This window comes from Nothoprocta perdicaria, unplaced genomic scaffold, assembly GCF_003342845.1.
Source record: "Nothoprocta perdicaria isolate Ctin4 unplaced genomic scaffold, notPer1 scaffold_68, whole genome shotgun sequence".
NCBI lineage: Eukaryota > Metazoa > Chordata > Aves > Tinamiformes > Tinamidae > Nothoprocta > Nothoprocta perdicaria.
In genome coordinates, this window is record NW_020455954.1 from 540,796 (window position 1) to 561,011 (window position 20,216).

A 20,216-nucleotide genomic window follows, 5' to 3' on the forward strand; every position below is an offset into this window, starting at 1 on the left:
TAGAATCATAATGGTTGGAAAAGACCTTTAAGATCACAGAGTCCAACTGAAAAGCCTTCAACACCACACCTGATAAACCATGTCCCCAAGCGCCTCATCTACACATTTCTTGAACACTGCCAGGCATGGTGACTCCACCACTTCCCTGGGCAAGCTGTTGCATACTTCACCCGTCTTTCTGTGTAGAAATTCTTCCTAATGTCTAAACTGAACCTTCTCTGGTGCAACTTGAGGACATTTCCTCTTGTCCTATCTGTAGTTTCCCTGGAGAAAAGACTGACCCCTGCCTCACTACAGTCTCTTTTCAGTTAGTTGTAGAGAGCAATAAGGTCTCCCTTGGGTATCCTCCAGATTAAATAACCCCAGCTCTCTCTGCTGCTCCTCATAATATCTGTGCTCCTGCCCCTTTACCAGCTTCAATGCCCTTTTTTGGACATGCTCCAGTACCTCAATGTCTTTCTTGTAGTGAGGGGCCCAAAACAGAACACAGTATTCAAGATCAAGGCTGTGATTTTCTTTCTCTAACACAGCCGTGAAATGAACATTAAAAAACAGAGGTATGCTTAATGACCGAGCTGAGTTTTTTCAAAGAATACACAAACCTGAATGAAGTTTGGAAGTCTTAAGGGCACAATGGCTTAGGTGTAAACTAGTGCAATAAAGGAAGGCCACTGACATCAAAGGAACTGAGTTACCCCAACAGAGAATCTGTTTTATAGTCTGCAACCAGTACTCCGTACTGAATGCCAGAAGTGGAGAGGGCTGAAACTAGTAATAATCCCTTCTCTTCCTGCCCCGAATTAATGGCAAAAGACAATTCTGAGCTTTTTGGTAGCATTTCACTTTGATGCTGAAAAACTGATGGTGAGGTAGGAATTTACTAGGCATTCAATGTTGCTTGTCAGTGCTTCTGTTCACATTTCTCTTATGATATGTCTGTTTAGACATATCAATTTTTGTTTCTTTCAAAGACTGTAATGAGAAGGCACTAAAACATCCTCAAGACACTACATATAGGAAATAACCTAACATTTGACTTTTACCTTTACCTTAACCTCGAAAAAACCCCACCACATTTTAATCACGTCTCAGTGGTTAGAAACACAGGTCTCGCCCTCCTTGGCTTATTTTACGCTTGTCTGTCTTCAGTTGAAAGCCAAACTGATATTGCTGGCAGAAAACATATTAGTGCATGCTTTGGTTTTATTTTTTATGCTTCACTGTCTTGATCTACCAAGCCCTGTACACATGCCCTGACCATTAAACAAGTAAATTCTCCTAACTTCTGGGAGACAGTTTATGCCCCTGAAAACTGACACGCTCTGCAAAGCTCTACTGTTGTGTCATTCCCAAACTTTCTAGTGAAAATGTTTTCACCACTCTGCCTTCCTCTTTAAGCTGAGATCCTTGTGAAGCCGTATCAGCTCCATGAATATGCTCATGAGCATCAATTCCTCTCACCACTGAGGCTGTGCTTTCATCCTTAGAAAGCTTGCAAGTGTGCACAGTTTCATGTCTAAGGGTCTAAAGAACACTAAAGACTCATGCCTGTGTTTTCATTTTGAACATTGCTATACAAAAGAAGAGACATGGGGAACAATGATTATTTGGCATAAGGACAGACCAGCTATCAGGATGGTCAGACTATGGAAAGGCTCAAAACCGGGATTTTCTTGAGCCATTCTTTAGGTCACATGTGCCAAAATGTTCACCATATTCCTGACCTCTTCACCGAACCTGGGTGGTTTCTTGCAAATTTGAAATGACTGATGTGGAATTTGGTGAGTTCTTTTACGACTTAACCCAAACACAGACATAACTTGGCAGTTGCAGCTGAGTTTTGCTTTGACATTTGTTGGGTGTGAAACCACACAGACTATAACCCATGGAAAAAGTTTACATGACCCCTGCCAGCTGAACCAGATGAGTTCCATGCAGGTCTATAAAGGCTTCCATAATCCACATGTCTTTATTTGTTTTACTAGTGGAGTAGCACCCAGAGACGATGTGGTCAGTATCTGGGCAAAGGATGGAGTTTAGGAAATGGTGGCGTTATACTGGTGGAGGAAAAAAAAAAAAGAAAAAGAAAAGGAGGACAAAGTCAAAATATACAGATTTAAACTTAAAAGATTCAAAAACTTGTAAGCATAAGTATTCACATATGTAACAAAACACATCTGCATATGACAGATACAGAAACATTAAACCAGACATTTGGCTCTAACTGAGCAGACTGAAGAAAGGACTAAGACTAAAGAAAAGGAAAGGCAGTATTTTGATTGCTATTGTTATTCACTTTCCCCCTATTATAGTTTCTTCCAGAACCTCTTAAGGGGAAGAATAATCAAGGCAAGGTATTCAGGTTGTAGAGAAGACCCTTTTTTAGCTATCAAGCAAAGACTCTTATCACTATCATTCAGCAGTGAAGGCTTAGGAGTATTCTAATCTGCAGCCCAATGCAACTCACTCCAGCCACCTCCTCTCTCTGCTCCAAAAATCCCAAACCACATAACCTGATTTTTTCCCAACAGCTGTGGATCAGATGCAACCAGGCACTTCCTGGGAGCCAATGAGGTCCAAGTGTGTACATCTTCTGGCACAATCAAGAAGCAACCAGAAGATGTGACCTAAAACCAGTTGTTTAGCCATTTGTCTTCCAGAACTCCACTATGTCAGGGGAATTCCCCAAAAGTTACCAATACTGAACTAGAGCTGAGCTCTTTTTTAATTTCCAAAAAGGACTTAAATGAATGGGTGGTTATCACCCATTAGTTTCATGGGAAATCTACTAAACACTATGCAAATAGGTTGTTCAGAGAACAAAACAACAACTGTAGCAATTATGTTATACATGGGGCATTCATATTTATGTGAAAGATTTATAGCAACCAGAGATAAAAAGTGACAGAGAGATTCATATTAGTAGCATGAACAAAGGATGTGGCATGGGATGAATTAGCTGAGCATTGCGTGTAGTTTTTTTCTTGTATATTTATAGCTGGGAACATTTCCATAATCATTGTGCCCCCAAATAAAAGTGTCACTGCTCCATTCATTTTACTCACTCTGTCCCTGTGCATGCTCACATGTGATACCATACTACTCCTATCTCTATTATTCATTGGAACTTCTCACAGAAAGGCACTTTCCACTCTGCTTGCTATAAGATGCCTTCTTTGATCAAAAAATTCAAAAATTAATAGGTTAATCGCATATCAATCAGTATTATATACTTGTTATTGAAAACTTAATGTCCTACACACCTGTTAAGACCAACACTCCTGATTTGGACATGGACAGAGTCTGATCCTCTTTGTTTATTGATGCAAAAGTGCTTCAGAGCTGAGGACTGGTCTGAATTGCCTCAGATGGTGGTTGGAGAAATCTCTTGTAAAGATAACTCTAAAACATATGCATCATGAATAACAGTTGGAAGCAAATAACTACTTGGCAGCAAATAAGTAGCCAGTGTAGCCTCTAAAGCACATAGTCAGAACCAATAACAGAAGTGAAATCTGCTATTGTTTTGAAGTGCACAATGCTGGCTAATCATTTGTGCACTGACCATTTCCTCTGCATTTCTTCATACTGAAGCGCTCACAGATTGCTCTGCACAGTGTTAAATCCAGACAAAAATAAAGGACAGAGGATAAAAGTGTCTTTGAAAAAAACAGCTGACAAGATATCCAAATTAATCTGTAGATACCTGCTTTCGTAGACTCAAGACATGGAAAACAATTGGCTTTAGTGGTGTTCACATGGCTGTGCTTCAGGCACTTCAGGATGTCTCAAAGAGAACTTTTCTGGCATGGTGCAGGGAAAAATAACTCATTGAGACAGAAACATGACAGGGAAGAATCAACAAAATATGGGACAATAATTAAGAGGGTACTGACATATTGAAGGTTTTGTAAATCTCTCACCTACTTTTTGTAGAATATCTGCATCTTGAAAGGATGCTTCTGTGGTGGAGCTAACTCTTACTTGCAATGAATGGTTTAAGAGAAGGGCAGCCTTTAAGGATCTTCTTATCACCATGCATTCACTCATGATTTGCTCCATCCTCTGGAAAGAAAAGGGAAGAGAGGGAAGAGAAAACTAAAATTTTAAGGGCTATCATAATTGGTGTGTGGATTTTATGAATACACAGCGTTTTTGAGAAATAAAGTAGGACATCCTATTTAGATACACACATTGACTCATGCACACAAAAGCACAAGACAGTTAAGAAGGCAAGTGTAATTTTGAACAGAAAATTAAGGAACAGAGGGGAGCATATTCTGAAGGAAAGATACTCATAAATGAAGTGGTAATTTGAATGTTTATGTTGGAAACAAAGAGCTAAACCCACATTGTATCCCAGTGTTTTAGCTGTGGGCCTAAAGAGAGTATCTTTTGAAAGATATATAAATGATGGCATCATGAAGAAATAGTTGGCATTTTATCATACATGCTGTGGGGGTGTCAGTCAGTAAATTATTCTTGGTTCAGGCCATATATAGGCTTAATTAAATTTGGATTCAGATTCACATATGAATTCAGTCATTTTTATTCTGGGCTATCATAGTGGTTTAACCGAGATGCCAAATGTTCATAAAAACTTCCTACCAAAAATGGGAGGAGTAGAGAGAAACCTTATTCTCCAAAAATGGAAATTTACATCCAGGCAGATATAATAATCTAGTACAGTAGTGTCTAGTATAATATGATTTGTCTGACTCTGAAAGCTTGACTTTCTGTTCAAGCAGAAAACTTCCAATATATGAAGACAGGCGGTATTCTTAGGAATGCTTTACAACCAAACTTGTGTTATAATACTATCAGCAAATCATAAAGAGAACAATAAATGAATCCAGATAGTGTGCCTAAAGTAAGTACACTTCTATCTCTCTACTTGCCTTTCTTTCCTTCTGCTATGTTTTTCTTTCAGTTACTTTATACTCTCATTTTCCATTTTTTAATCAATTTACATTGAGAGTTACATATTTATTAATGCTTAATAATATTAATATATCAGCTTGACTCTAAGTGTATTATTCTAACATATGTGTACTTATTATGAGAAAATCTATCTTTACGGACTTGTGTTAGATCCAATGAAAACAATATGAGGGAAAGAAAGGAATCATACAGATGGAAGCAATTTGGAGGGGAAAAATGAGTTGGAATTAGATTATTTTAAATGTGATACAGAGCTGGGTAGACCCTTTACCAACGGAAAGGCATAATTATCTTTGTCATAGCAGTAGGTGCTATGATTGGTTTAGGCATTTGTCACTTACTGTGAACCTCAATTGCACAGTGGCCTCTGTAGCTAATGTGGAAAGATTTTTGGTCTATTGATACCATCAGAGAGCATGGTCCCACATTACAGTGTCCTATTAGTATTCAAGCCAACAATCGGAGAAATTTGTTTTCATGGATTTGAACTGTGAGGCTGAGCTGATGCTAGGATCTGATAAGAAGGATTTCTGTGCCAGAGGTGGCTCCTCGGGGGAGGGCATCAGCTTTCCACTCTTATTGAAGCAGGCGGTTTGGGAGGGCAGGAGAGCAGCACACGGGATGTATTCACTCAGCTGCAATCTGTGCTAAGACTACACACAACCTAGAGAAGATCACCTAAGACAGTACAAATTGGTCCTCTTTTTTTTGAATATGCCTCCTTTGGAATGATTGCTGACATCTATTTTACATACTGTGATGCTGAGTCACTGCATTTGCAATAGTGTGTTTTATTTAAGCTGGTGGATGATATAAATACCGTGGCATATTTAATGAGCTGTAGCTTATGCAAGTGTAGTTATGAATAGAAGCACAATGATGTACTACAAGATCAAAAATCTTTGTTTATTTGGAGGCAGAGCAATTTCTCATCATTAAACTGAATTTTATAACATAGACACACATAGCGAGACACAACCCATACCGGTTGGGTATCTGATAGGTGGGCGGGCAGAGACAGGCATCAAAGAGAAGGAAATATAAAACCTTAGGAGCTCGTCAATCTGCTCATTTTATATATCAGACTGTCTCAAAAGTTCATTGCATAGCTATCGATTAAATGTCTTAAGCACTGCATTCCTTTTCACAACTGACATGCTATTGCTAGAAGGAGGAGTAAAAATACCTTTAATCCTACAAATATCAAGTATATATTTACCGAATTATTAGATGAATTTTATGTATATATTATTGCTGCAGAAAGTTTTAAGTTATGTCAGTGATGATCCCTCGAGGTGCATTGTGAAGCTCCATCCTGGAGCTGGGCTCTTCCACCTAAAGAGCTGCATGTTTATATTAATTTATATTAATTACCCTCCAGGCAGTAGAGTGCACAGGCTGTATGCTTTGTATTTACCAAAAAACCTACCATAAGGCACATTTTTTATAGTGTAATTCAGTCTGATGGAAAGCTAAAATCGGGAGTAAAGCTAGTCGTAGTCTACTTGTTAGAAAGTAAGGTAAATAGGAGGGCTATTATATTTTGCATTGTCCTCTTTGCAGGTAATTGAAGAGCAGATTCAAACAATCCATATTTTCTGACTGTAAAACAATGGATAAATATTTTACTGTCAGAAGCAGCAAAACAAGAAGGCAGCCCAACTCAGAACAAAAAAGAAAAAAGAAAAAAAGAAAGAAAAAAAGAAAGAAGCTTCTCAATTGGCAGTAGCAGATAGTGGGAACAGATACTTAAAAAAAGTTTGGATAACTACTGTGCTAAGAATGGCTATTATTTTTACTATTGAGGAGACAACCTATTATGACAGTAGTAGGCTCAGACTTCTCTTATTATCATCAGGTTTCTCTCAGGCCACTTTTTGTGGGGCTTGGATGACTTTTTGTTGTTTTTGTTTTTGAAGACTATCCACATATCACGGACGAACTGTATTTTGGCTGTCCGTCCTGAAACTCCTTTCCCTAATCATTCCAAAGTGCAGCATAGTTCTGCTTTCTAGAGAAGTGTGTGCACCAACGGGTGAACCAGTTCTGAAATTTTGATAATCATCAGGAATCTGAAAAGGGATGCCCCAAAAAGGAGGACTGACAGCTTAGTGAAACAATTTTAACATTTGAAGGTGATTTCTTCTGTGCTTTAACAATTTTCTTAGATGTCAGCACACTATAATGGTCCAATAAGAATTAATGCTTTCAAAACAACAGCTGAAAAGACAACATGGAAATGATCAGTACCATTTGTAAATTATGAATTGCCAGCAATACATTCTATATGACTTTACTAGAAATAGTATCGTTTTGCTACACTAATTTCACCAACTCTCTTTTTGCCTCTCTAGAAACACAATTTGTTTAGCATATATAAAATGTAGCATATATAAGCGTTTTCAACCATTAATATACAATTTTTATCTTTTGCAACTTATAGTCTCTACTATCTTTTTGTAAGATACTACTGTCCAGTTCAACTGCAACTCACTTTTTGCCTCAAAGGCCATGATTTTGAGACAAGGTAAAAACTCTCTTGAATTAAAATACTATTGTTGCTATTTAAACATTTACTTTTTGGCAGAATGCTTGCTTTAAAAGGCAGATATCCTTATTCTAAATACAGCACTAATATGTTAATACAATTACTTCATGAACTCTGCATGGCTTGTGGCTAGATGAGAAGTGATGGATGTTAACCTGAATGAAGTCTGGAATTTCCATCCTGAGGGGAGTGCTAGCTTTTAAAACTTTGATTTTATTCCATTTCGCACACACAAGTGAAGTTTTTCTTGGAATAGATATTTTTCTGTAAAGATTTTCAAATTAAATCAGACTGATATACCTGACAACGTCATTTTGGTTTATTGGTTCACTTCTTTTAAAATTAGTTCTGGCTAGATTTGCATTGATTTAAACTATTGCACAATATTGTAATTTGGGAGATTTGGGTCTCTGTATCTCATGAGCTTTGCTCTCTCATCCTTCCACATCTATTCTAAGTTAAATGATTTCCTTGCACATCATACCATTTGATAAGCAACATTACATAATACAACCTACTACCTTCCTGTAACCATGGATCTATAGTTAAAAAATGGGGCACTATGCTCTCAGAAGACAATGCACTCATCTGGGGTTACAGGTTTATCTGATTTCAATGGCTGAAAAAAAAAGGGGGGAGCTTTTGTTTTATTAAATAGAATGATTCCTTTTAATTGGTGATATGGAAAAGTAATATTTTTTTTGGAGGAGGGGGTGGCTAGTTAGGGCTTTAGTGTTTTGTGATCATCCTAATAAAAGTATAGTAAGCCACAGTGGAAAATGCTTGCTGTTATGTGTAGTGTGGTCTTACAGGCAGAGTCTGTAATGAACTGTAGCTCATTGATCCTGGCATTCTCAACATTGGCCCGTATAAAACCCTAATTTTCTTGTATATTTAAGTTTGTCTTTGATGTTCAGGATAAAATTTTCCATGTTATTGGTCTGCCTCAGGAGGAGTGAGTCAGAGGTCCTGTGGAGAAGATAGTGTGCAAATTCTAGGCTATTATTTAATTAAATTCTATACTGTACACAGTAGGGCTATCTTTGAACTGTGACATTAAGTTTAGCATTACCTTGCTTTCAAGTGCCTCACTTGGAACATTAATGTTCCTTAATGTCATTTTTTTTGTGTGTATGTCAATATATAATAAAATTGCTGGCTACAAATGATCCACCGCATGCTGATTGAATTAGTTATTTCTAATGACACAGTCCTATTGGTCAATGTCTTAAAATATAATGCATACTTAGGCAAGTAACATTTAAAATTAAATGAAGTCTAGTGCTGGGCCTAATTCAAAATTACAGGAGCCAGACTCTGGCCCTAGTCCAGTCAATAGAGCTTTTGCCACTGCTTTCACCGAAGCCAGGATTTGATAGCCACTATAAATGTCCCTGGCTGTTAAATAGGAGCTTAGAGATGAATTTAAAAGCAGAGACTTATCTAGAAACTAATTGATAAAACAGAAATCAACTATACATTTCTTTTTCTAATTTTCAAAATTACTATGCATTTGCAGGTTATGGCAAGTCTTGACACTACAAGAAAAGTTCTTTAGGTAAAATAAAAGTTTGTGCAGGATAACAATCAACATGCTGGTTTAACTATCAAGCTATCCTGCACATAGCTTGGGATTCTAATGACTTTGAAGACTCCTTTAATTTTGCTAGTGTGGTCACCACGCTGTCAAAGCATCTTCCTTAGAATTACAGATGATAGGTTTGGTCATCTAGTGCAACCTCTACATCACACAGGACAGACTAAGCATAGCATTAGACTTCCCAATTACATGCATAGCAGCATCCTTGCCTTTCCTCCTCTATTCCCAGGGTCACTTTCTGTTTGGTAAAACATCTCTTCCTAACTTGGAAGCTTGAAGCACACAGAGGGGCATTTGCAAACATTACAGAATACACAGCGATTGTTAATCAGTACATGTAGGTTTGTTAACAAATGTATTAGCATTCATGCTTAGATCGCTGATCCATGCAGTTTGCTGTCTTGTCTCTAGTCACAAGCAATTTCCTCTTCTAATGAAGTAGTGGCACATTCCAAATACTGTCTGACAAATGTATTATATCCTAATTGAGAAAATTTCTGTCATGAGTGCTGCACATGGCTTTTCAGTATTGGATTCAATTGCCCATGACTGTAGTTTATTTCTTACTGATGTACTGTATGCTCGTAACTATAAAAAGTCTGACATTATTGTTAGAGATACAAGAGTCAAATTAAAAGGAAAGAAAGAGATTTTAAAAAGCCTCCTACTGTTTGGGGGCTTTAAAAGATCAACCTAGCTTGCTAGTGCTAAAGGTAGCTGCTCTCTCAGGCTACAAATTAGCTAAGGACTTGAGTTGTGCTCTGTTTATGCAACATCTGATTAACTTTAAATCCCATTGGTTTTTCTCTTATTAAAGTAAAAGAGAGTTTAATAGTACTTTACTTATAAAGTGCACACCCAAGTGGCATACAGAATACAGAAGTCATAGTGAATGCCTGCATGCAGGATGAAGATGAGGGTCAATCCTTCAACTAATAAAAAAGTATCAAACCTATCCAATTCCGAACAGAAGGTTTTTAAGTGGTTTGAGCAGGCAACTTTTAACTACAGGGGTGATCAGTTCCGATCTATGAAGGTCTCTCCAAGCAACACAGGGTCTAACATAGATTCCTGGGACAGTGAAAGAAGGGTTTCCTAAGATTTAACCAATGCTGATGTAAAAAGTGGACTTGTATGACTGAGGTGTCTTTACATAGATTGCTCTCACTCCGACAGGCACGCTGAGAGAAGGGCAGATATATCTCAAGATAGTAGCTAAATAAACATGACAATAGTTAAAGACAAATTACTGTAGGCTGTAAAACTTTGTTCAAGCTGCTAAAGCAAACTGAGCTTACTCATGAATGATAACTTAAAGGATGATAATCTGATCACTCATTTCCATAGGACAGTGTGGAAACTTGTTTTTTGTCTGACTCAGGCTCCTCCTATCCTGCTCAGGAAAGATCATCATGCAATGTCCCATCTGGTAGGGTCAACGCAATCTTGCATGTTAGAAGGAAATGACATAGGTGGTACTACTGAGTTCTACTTTTATTGCTGACTAAAGGGATTCAGACCTCAAAGGCAGAAAAAGAGGAAGTCCCTTCCTCACTTCTTTCCTTTGGTCCAAATTCATGCCACATCGCTCCAGGCATTTGTGTGAGATGTCTAAGATCATAGAATCATAGAATCATAGAATGCCGAAGGTTGGAAGGGACCTCAGAGGTCATCGAGTCCAACCCCCCTGCTCACGCAGGCTCACCTAGAGCACGTGGCACAGGGCTGCATCCAAGCGGGTTTTAAAGATCTCCAAAGAAGGAGACTCCAAAGATAGGAACCTAGTCAGCTTGTATTCCTTGTATGGTCAAAGAAGGGAGAGAGAAGCACTTCCAGGGGGTGATTTTGATCTTAATCTGTCTGCACAACTGTCTGAAGGTCCATGTTGGCTATCCTGCCAGCTTAGATTCCTTAATTAGGCATTAATCCTGCTAATGTCCAATTTTTGTTTCTGCCTGTGGAATTTTTCATCCTTCCCACCTAAGTTTCTCAGGGGAGCACTTGGACCTCTAGTAAAGTCATACCTACTTATCCCTCCCAGGAGACATGGTAACATGTCCTTCATTTAATGTTCTAGCTATCCTTGGTATTCATTTACCATTAGTGCCTACAAAAGTTGTCTTAACCAAAGACTTTCAGGCAGATACTGGCAAGGAAATGCTGCAACCACAGGCATACATGCTGTCACTGCTATGTGGAAATTTAAGACCAAGTGGGAGTCCAAAATTACCACCAGATGGTGCACCTATTTAGCAAGTGACAGAGACATGTTCCAAGAGAAAGGGCAGCCACTGCCTCCAGCAATCCATCAAGTCGCTTCCCCTGCCGCTTATTCTCAGTTATGATATAAATTGAATGTGTTTGAAACATGGACCTGCCACTCATATTATTCTGTTAAATTTAATATGGAGCATGTTTTCAATCTCTGCAATGGAAGCCTTTAAATTGCTTGGCTAGTGGTATGAGGAAGTGGGCAAGACTATAGCAGATCTATGAATGCATGTTGAGAGAAGGGGAGAAAAAGAGACAGAGCAGAAGCACAAAAACTCAGGAATGGGGAATGGCAGTGAGAAGGCTCCAAAACCAGAAGTGCAGAGCATTGTGTATTGCTGTTTTGTAAGTGGGGCTAGTTCTGGTTATTATGGGGTAAGTGGCAAGGAGAAGGTTAATGTCAGGACATTTCTGAAGGATACTCTTTAGGCAAAAGTCACTATTTTAGAGGACTATCCATGCCACTAATCCAGGCAGAAAAAGAACATGGAATATTTTATTAGATGGCAAAGTTTTTTTTTTCCTTCCCAAACTGCTTCTCATCCCTAAACGTTTGTGGTTCTCTATATCTAGATAAAGATTAGCAGAAGTTCCTAAATGTGTGTTTTCTGCTGCATGACCTATAATGTCAAAAGGCCATGTGTATCTTTCATTTTGATTTGATCTAAATCAGTACATTATCATGTATAGAATTTGACTAAGTCTCTCTTCCCATCCTACTTTCCTTCTTGCTTTTAAGAAAATTTTAAAGAAGCGCATAGGGTACTGGCAGTCCTCATTCATAAACATTTCAAAGTTGATATAGAAGAAAATACTGTGGTGAGTCTCTCATTTCTTTGCATAGATGTGTCTTTTACTTCTTTGTTTTGTTTTGGTATTCTTTAAAGGATACCATAAACAGGCTTTGATATATTGTCCTAATAATTAATCATTGGRAATGATTAATTAGAAAGGTTGTTCTTTTAAATATAATGTGACCAGTAAGGAAAAGCCTAAACTGAAAGTTTCCCCTAAGCAAAGAGTGGAACATTTGAATATTCTGTAACCTAAGAAGTACTCATTCTGAATGGATAAACTAATTTTTTGGTCTCTTCGTCCAAGCTGAAATGAAGGTGACATTTAAGGAAACTCAATAAAATTCCCATACTTTCATTTTTCACATACCCCGTGGCTCCTCATTCAGTATGAGAACTATCATTTTATGGTTAAAGCATGGCCCAGGAGATAAGGGACTTGGATTGTGTTCCCAGCTATGCCATATATGTCTCCTGTGACCTTGGGCAAGTTATTTCATACCTCACTAGGCCATAATTTCCCTGTCTGGAGACTACAGATGACTAATTTCAGTGGGGAATCGAGAAGCTTAATTAATGTGGACTAACCTCAGTGGGGAGATGTGAGGTTAATGAACGTTGGTAAAGTACTCTGGTATCTTCAAATGAAAATGGTTTCTGCTAAGGTCTTCTTATCTGACCAAGACACAAAGGACAGAAATATCATGAAGGGAATTTGTCCTTATAGAAAGTATGTCCAGGCTGGAAAAGAAGACCAAACTGAAAAATCACAGAAGTCCTGTTCTCAAAAGATTACAAACCCAGTTTTCATAAGAGAGAAGTTCGGAAACTTTAGGTAGTTACCCACAGAGAGTGTAAAACCCAATTTCACAAGGAGAAAATATCCTGTACTTACATGTAATATTAAAGACAGAGAGCAAATACATCCCATAGGAAGAGTAACTGCTATTGAATGCCTTTTGCTCTGGATGTGTGCTGTGATTCTGGGAATGAACCTTCCTCTCCAAGATGCTCCTTTTCTAGCTCCTAGCACACAATGACATCCTGACATTGGCAGTGAGGCTTGAATGCTTTCTCTCTCTTTCCCCTTTCTTTTTCTCCTTGCTGCCTCCCATTTACTTCAGCATTTCAATAGTGCTGAAACTCTCTCCTCGTGCTGGTGTTCTCTTCTTGTTTGTTTGCTTTTCGCTTGTCTACTGATCAACTATGTGGCTTTATTTCAGACACTGTAATAATAAGTACATAAGCAWAAACAGAAGCTCTTAGCAGGACAGTTTGCTGGGATTTCCCTGCCCTCTTACACATCATAAATTTCTGCAGCACCACTTTTTTGTTTGTTTTCAGAGATTAGTGGCAATATTTAACACACTACTGACATAATAAGGTAAAAGCTTCATTCAAATAATGCAAGACACTAATTTTTAAAAGACCCTGGACTACTGTATTACTAGATGTGGACATGGAAATTTTGAAAGGTGATAGAGAACCCTCAAATCTGAGAGCTAGTAAGACTGCTGATGGGTTTTTACCCAGCATGAGGTATTTCCATGAATATTGTGCTCTGCTCAAAGTTAAATTCAAAATGTCTGTGTTGAATAACTTATGTAGCAGTATGTGTATGCTGTCACATTGTGTTAGCCAGGGGAACATTACTTCATGTGATAGACGAAAACACTGCTTCGTACATTATAGCCTAATCCAAAACTTTTCACGTGAAACATTTGTTTTGTTTTGGTTTTAAGACATTTGCCTTTCAAATTGGTCCATTTTAATTAGAGCTCAACCTGAACCACAAACTATGGATTTGAACTTTCCCAGAGTTCAGTGGTGTTCAGATCTGGCTTTTGGTTTGGCCCATCCTAGAGATAGGGTCAACTTCAAAGTTCAGATCTGGAAACAAACTTCTACAAAGTATGGGGAAGTAAAGATTATTTAATGAGACCCATATCTCATTTTAATTGTGGATTTGCAGTAGAGACACTTGCTAGCATTTTTTTAAAAGTACCTTTATGTAAGCAATGTTGGTTTGGAATACCAAGCTATCTAAGAAAGATCTTAAAGATCTTTCTATTTTAACAGCTAAAAGAGAATTCTCTCTCCTATTCATAGTCAGAAAGCCTAGATCCATGTCTGAAGTTGGTGCACCGTTAAGTTCTACAGTATTTGCTTCTGAGCTTGCTTTAAATCTTATTACTTTGAGAACATCATGTCTAATAAAAATAGCAGCTTTTTGTCAACTAGGAATTTGGTCTTTTTATCCTCGTAACACTTTGACTTTTCATCTGAAAGGGTATTTAACCCACAGTGCTGGCATCCACACATTTGTCCCATCCTCATGTGCAAACTGTGGCAGGTGTGGATCATCATCTTAGGATGAGCTTGTAAAATACAGGCTCAGTTAATTTATCTTAGCACTGTATAAATAATAAATAACAGCTGCAAATCTAACAGATAAAATAACCTAMCTGGTAGGGATAGTCCAACAGTTTCATATTAAACAGTGATCAACTATGCTTCATGATGCCTGGGAAAATTAAAATAATTACTCCTCATTTTTCTGAATCTTGTCATTTCCTAACTTCTTTCATGACCAGAAGCTCAAGGGCTGAAATACTGTAAAAAAGATTTTGCTCTTGTGATCTTTCCAGATTCATTTTGCAAACCAAGGAGGTTTGGATAAGCATCCAGACTTTGTATATTTATCCAAAACCCTCTGAGCACTTTACTCTTTTAAATTTCTTTCATATGTATGATTTATGCCACATATTGCTTATTGAGGCTACAAACTAGATTACCAGGCAGAGACCCTTCAAACACACACAAAAAAAGCATGAAAATCATTATTTGAACTTAACTCTCCTCTCAGAAGACTTGTAAAGCAAAGCAAATGCATCAGAAACGTGAATGCAGCCACCCGAGTAGTGTAAGAGCACTTGGAAAATATTTAAGCAAATTTTATAGTGGCTTCCATTCAGTCTCATCACCACAAATTTCTCCTTTCCCCMAAATTTATGCTCTCACAGGTGACACACATGATTTACGATGTGCCTCTCCTGCTATTTACCTTATACCTGCAAAATGCAATTTCTGTAGCAGAATTAGCAGATCTCAGCAGAATGCAGTAGAGGGAATTAGCTCATACTGATGCACGGCAAACTCAGCCACCCAGCTGAAACCACAAAGGATGGGCTAGTTTGGGTGGAGTTGTGAACTGAAGCAGATGAGACACGGTCATTTTGCTACCATGGACAATAACGGAGGTGTGTTCTCATCCTAAACATCAAGACTTACTGCATCTCACCTGTCAAACCCTGTCTTGGCAAGCTTGCACCAGAGAAGTATATTAAAGAGATCCCATCAAACATCTAACAACCAACTTCTCCATTAAGTTCCTATGCATCCTTTTACAGATAAAAAGGCAACACCATAGAACTAGTACATAGTACACTAGTTGCTAAAAAATATTTTTCTGTTTTTGTCGTATGTAGGACAGTGGGCTTTTATGTCCACATAGTTCTCTGAGAAATATCCTGAGGGCTTTTTGAAGGTCAGAGCTGATGTCTGTCCAAACAAGGTGAATGTGTAATAATTTGTGCAGCTGGAAAATGCTATGCCAGGTACACAGGCTCTGTGTATCCATGGCCAGTGGTCTAATACACTTCTCAGAGCACCCAGTGGTTGTCATCTTTTCTGAGTATGGGCACTACCTACTCCATGTTCATTGTCATCACCACAAAAGGTGGTGACCATATAGGTCAAATCATTTTTCAATGTCATTACTTCATAGTTAAGCATAGTTAAGCTATTTGCCTTATATTGCTATTGTAGGGAAAACTGCAATGCTAGAGATGGTTATGCCATTTTACGATATTACTTTGGACTTAGATTTTAAATATGGTAGATACTTAAAAACACACATTATTTATTAGATCTATTAGATTATATTAGTACTTTACTTTGCAAAAGATCGTTCTAATCTTACACTTGGTATAATCAAGTGAAAATACTCTCTGAAAAGCTAGAATAAAACACTAGAAGAAGTTATATTGTGTTCAGTGGAATCACTTTATTCTAATCAGTGAGGCAACAAAGTCATCTTCTAGCTCTTAATGTAGTGAAATAATTTTTCCACAAGCAGAATACAGATGGGAAATCCTTTACTAAAACCACCAAATGCCCTGCAGCAATCACACCCAGATGCCTGTTGCTGGACGTTAGAAATGCAGACTGTGCAGGATAATCTGGCTTAGCTCTCTGATGGGGTAGATGTAGAATCCTTCTCCTGTCTCTGAACTTTCTACTGCCTATTTGGGAGCCTTTGCATATAGCTTGAGAGCTTCTGGAAGTCTTGCTTTTGGATATCTAGACACTCTCAATGCTTGGCCAGTAAGACYGGATTGTTGCCTTGGCCATGTGGAGAACATAAGGCAGCAGGATGCCTGAAAGAACCAACAGCTTTCTAGGTATCTAGACTGTGTCCTACAAATSTAATTACATTTGGATATTGTAAATATTGGCGTCTAATCTGAAAGCCATGTCTCTTCCTTGCAAAATGTCTAGGGTTACACTGGCTTGCTACTGCACTTGCTTTGCATGGGTTTCTGAAAAGAGGGTTCTAGATTGATATTTCTATGTACCAGATTAGTACTTTTATATAGCAGCATAAGCAATGAGCAGGATCACGAGCAAAATGTTTACATTGACACACAGAAGAGGCCAGCTGCTGAGATCCTCCTTTGGTTGCAGCTGTCTTACTGGTGGTCAAGGGATATTTTTAACTATTTCCACAATTGGAACACCAGACATTTAGCTTCTCTTTGACAAAGCAAATGCATCTTCAGGAAAAGCTCTGGCAAGACACTTAAATAATTAGAGCAAAATGGTATAGGAGCACTAAGAGAATCTACACAATATATTGAGGTAACATTCATAATTTAAATAAATGGCCGCAAAAAATTCTGAAATGAGAGTTGAAATTTCATCTGCAGCATCCATAGACACTTGCACACACAGACATACATCCACAGACACTCTGGCATGCCCAGATATAAGAGCTTAGTGCTTAAACTACCCATAATTCAGAGAACCCTTTAAAAGGTGTCATTATTTAACGTGTTTCTGCAGCAGAGCACAGGTGTGCAGTGATTTATGAAAGACATGACCACTGCCCTCGGGGGTTTGTTATCCAGGTTAGAAGTGACATAAGATAATACAGTTGAAGATGACTTCATGCAAATGGCAGTGCAGATTTATTTTGAAAGAAATGTTCTTCTACACACTCTATTTATAAATCAGGCCATTTAAATGACTGAAAAGAGGTAATTAAAATACTGAYCCAGCAGAGTTCATGTAGTAAATCCACTGAGAAGGTCTTATTCTTCAAGGCAATGACTTCTTAATATTAATGTGTATGGCAGCAGAGATGATAGAGTGTGAAATTAGGTCCATAGTAAAGTCAAAAATAATCCTGGAATCACAGAGTAATTTAGGCTAGAAGGATCCTCTCTTGATAGTATTGATAGCTGAGGAAAATATTTATTTTGAACTGTTTGATTCACTTAAGGCCCACAAAATCCACACACATGAAAATCTCAGTGGCCAGTTGCATCCTGATAAACTGAAATATAAACTTGACTAGAAAAGTGATTTGCTTAAAAAATGTAATAGTACTGTCTCCTTCTCCTTGGYGGAGGGTTTTTTTTTGTGTGTGTGTGTTTTTTTCTTATTTTTTTTTAGTGAGGTAGAAATCATATTTTCTATCTTAAATTAGAACTGAGGGTATTTCACTTGTTGAGCACCACAGATCTCAAAAAACACTAGCAGGCCATATTGCAATGCAAAAGCCCCATCAATAACAACCTTAATGGAGAAGAAAAAAAAAAGAAAAAAAAAAGAAAAAAAAAGAAAAAAAAAGAAAAAAAAAGATATGCCTATATATCTGTAGTTTCCTTTCTCTCTTCTTCTTAAATGCTATTTCATATCTCCTTGTGAAATGCTCACTAAAATAGGGAGATAATGCAGAGATAAAGTCTGCACATATGAACCACTTTCATGAATGGACTGGTATGAATGAATTATTATAACAGCACATAATTCCTCATAGCCCCATTTCTTTTAAGGAGATTAACACATTTTAGGACCTGTTTATTTCTGAGGTGTCTTCAAGTGTCTTGTACAACAACTTAAAAAAAAAAAGAAAAATCARTTCTCTGCAAGGTATCTCCAGCTGAGCGCTCACATATTCTGATATATCAAAACACTATTAAAAATATTAAAAATAATCTATTTTTAAAAATGCCAGTACATTCAGCAAGGAATCATTAAGCCTCACAGTAAATCCAGGGACAGGACTCTACTCCAGGGATTGCTCCCCACATCCTACTTTGACAGTATTAGCAGTAGCATTATGAAAACACAGCCAACTGTGACACTGCACAGACTTTGCTCAATGGTACAGTGGATCTGGAAACTTCCCCTCATGGTCTGGGTAATAAGTATTTCTGAAGCGACAGTTCTGTGCATTCTTTAAATGAATGCTCAGCTCCATGTTTTGACTAAACCTTAACAAAAGCAGTGGTGCTCCTGAATCAAAACTTTATTTCCCCGCTTTTGTAAGAATGAGATACAGTTTGTTAGCTATGAGTTCCCTACAACAAATACAATTTTACAAGTAAAAGCCTAAAAACTACTCATTTTGCTGGGCACTTTAAAAGATCTCGCTGAAAGCTCAGAGCTGGCTTGCTAAACTCACAAAGCTGTCCTTAAAAAATCCAAAGTATATGCTGCCAAAAGACAGTCAATAACAGAATTATACTTGTTTTAGAGCAGTAATTTGGACAATGATTTACAGTTGCCAGAGTGTTAACTGAATATGTTTATGGGATAAATTAAGAAAAACAATCCTGTAAATTGTTGGAAGCATCATTACAGAAACCGCTGTGAAAAGCACCACCAAACTTTCAGAAGATGACCATGAAATTGGAAAGGAGCTTGAAAAACTATGAAAAGCAGAGGCACAATAAATAGCTTTTTTTAATTGACATGCTTCCAAAAGTASCATAAATAGTGACAGTAATGAGTTGCAAAGAAGCAAGTGTGAAATAAATCTGGCTTATGCACAGCTCATTCTGAAAGAAAATTTGACAAACCCACAGGAGTAACAAAACAATCAAGTCGAGAGGGTGATAATAGAGTGATGGCCAAAATCCTGGCACCTCCAACCCTAAAAACCTAGTGGGAGTCTCAAGATGAAAAAAAAGGCTGAATAACAGAGGACTGTGTGTATAAAACTATTACAATACACATTCTCACTTTTGAGATCTGCATCTTTCTCTGTCCCTCCCAAGCCTGATCACAGACRTAGGGACAGTCTACAAAGAAGAAATTCCTGATTTTCCATATCTATTTTAATATGACATAGATCTATTGTGATTAAGCAGAGATCTAATGAATGAAATCAAATCAAACAAAATAATTTGAGATAAACAGTAATAGGAAACTGCTAGATTTCATCAGGGAGTCTGGATGAAGTAACAGTTAATTAATTTTCATCAAGTTCATCATTCGTGAATATCTCTGAATGCAGAGGCTATGAGAAAAGCCATATGACCATGATTGACTATACTTGTTACTTTGACAACAGGCTACCCAGTAATCGATCAATCAATATTTTGTTAGTGAATGGAAAAAAGAAACCAATGGTCCACTCCTCAGTGTAGAAGACTTCAATGGACAGTATAAAGGAAGGATAATATCAAGAAGGACAAAAAAAAAAAAAAAAAATTCTATTGTTCTTCACTGAAAAGATCAATGATGATCAGATACTTTTAGGATTATCATTGCTAGCACAAGAATACAATCTTAGTGTTAGATGGATGGAAGTATTATCTTGGTTGTATGTTTTCTAGTCAGTGTCCCTCATCCGAGAAAACTTAATGAAGCTATTCATAGAATCATAGAATGTCGAAGGTTGGAAGGGACCTCAGAGGTCATCGAGTCCAACCCCCCTGCTCACGCAGGGTCACCTAGAGCACGTGGCACAGGGCTGCATCCAAGCGGATTT

The 20,216-nt window shown here is 37.7% G+C and overlaps 1 protein-coding gene across 2 annotated transcripts in view; it reads left to right on the top strand.

Annotated features, from left to right (window-relative positions):
• WNT7B (Wnt family member 7B) overlaps positions 1-20,216 on the top strand; it is an 88,939-nt gene that overhangs the window by 49,265 nt on the left and 19,458 nt on the right. The gene's annotated exons all lie outside the window — the stretch shown is intronic.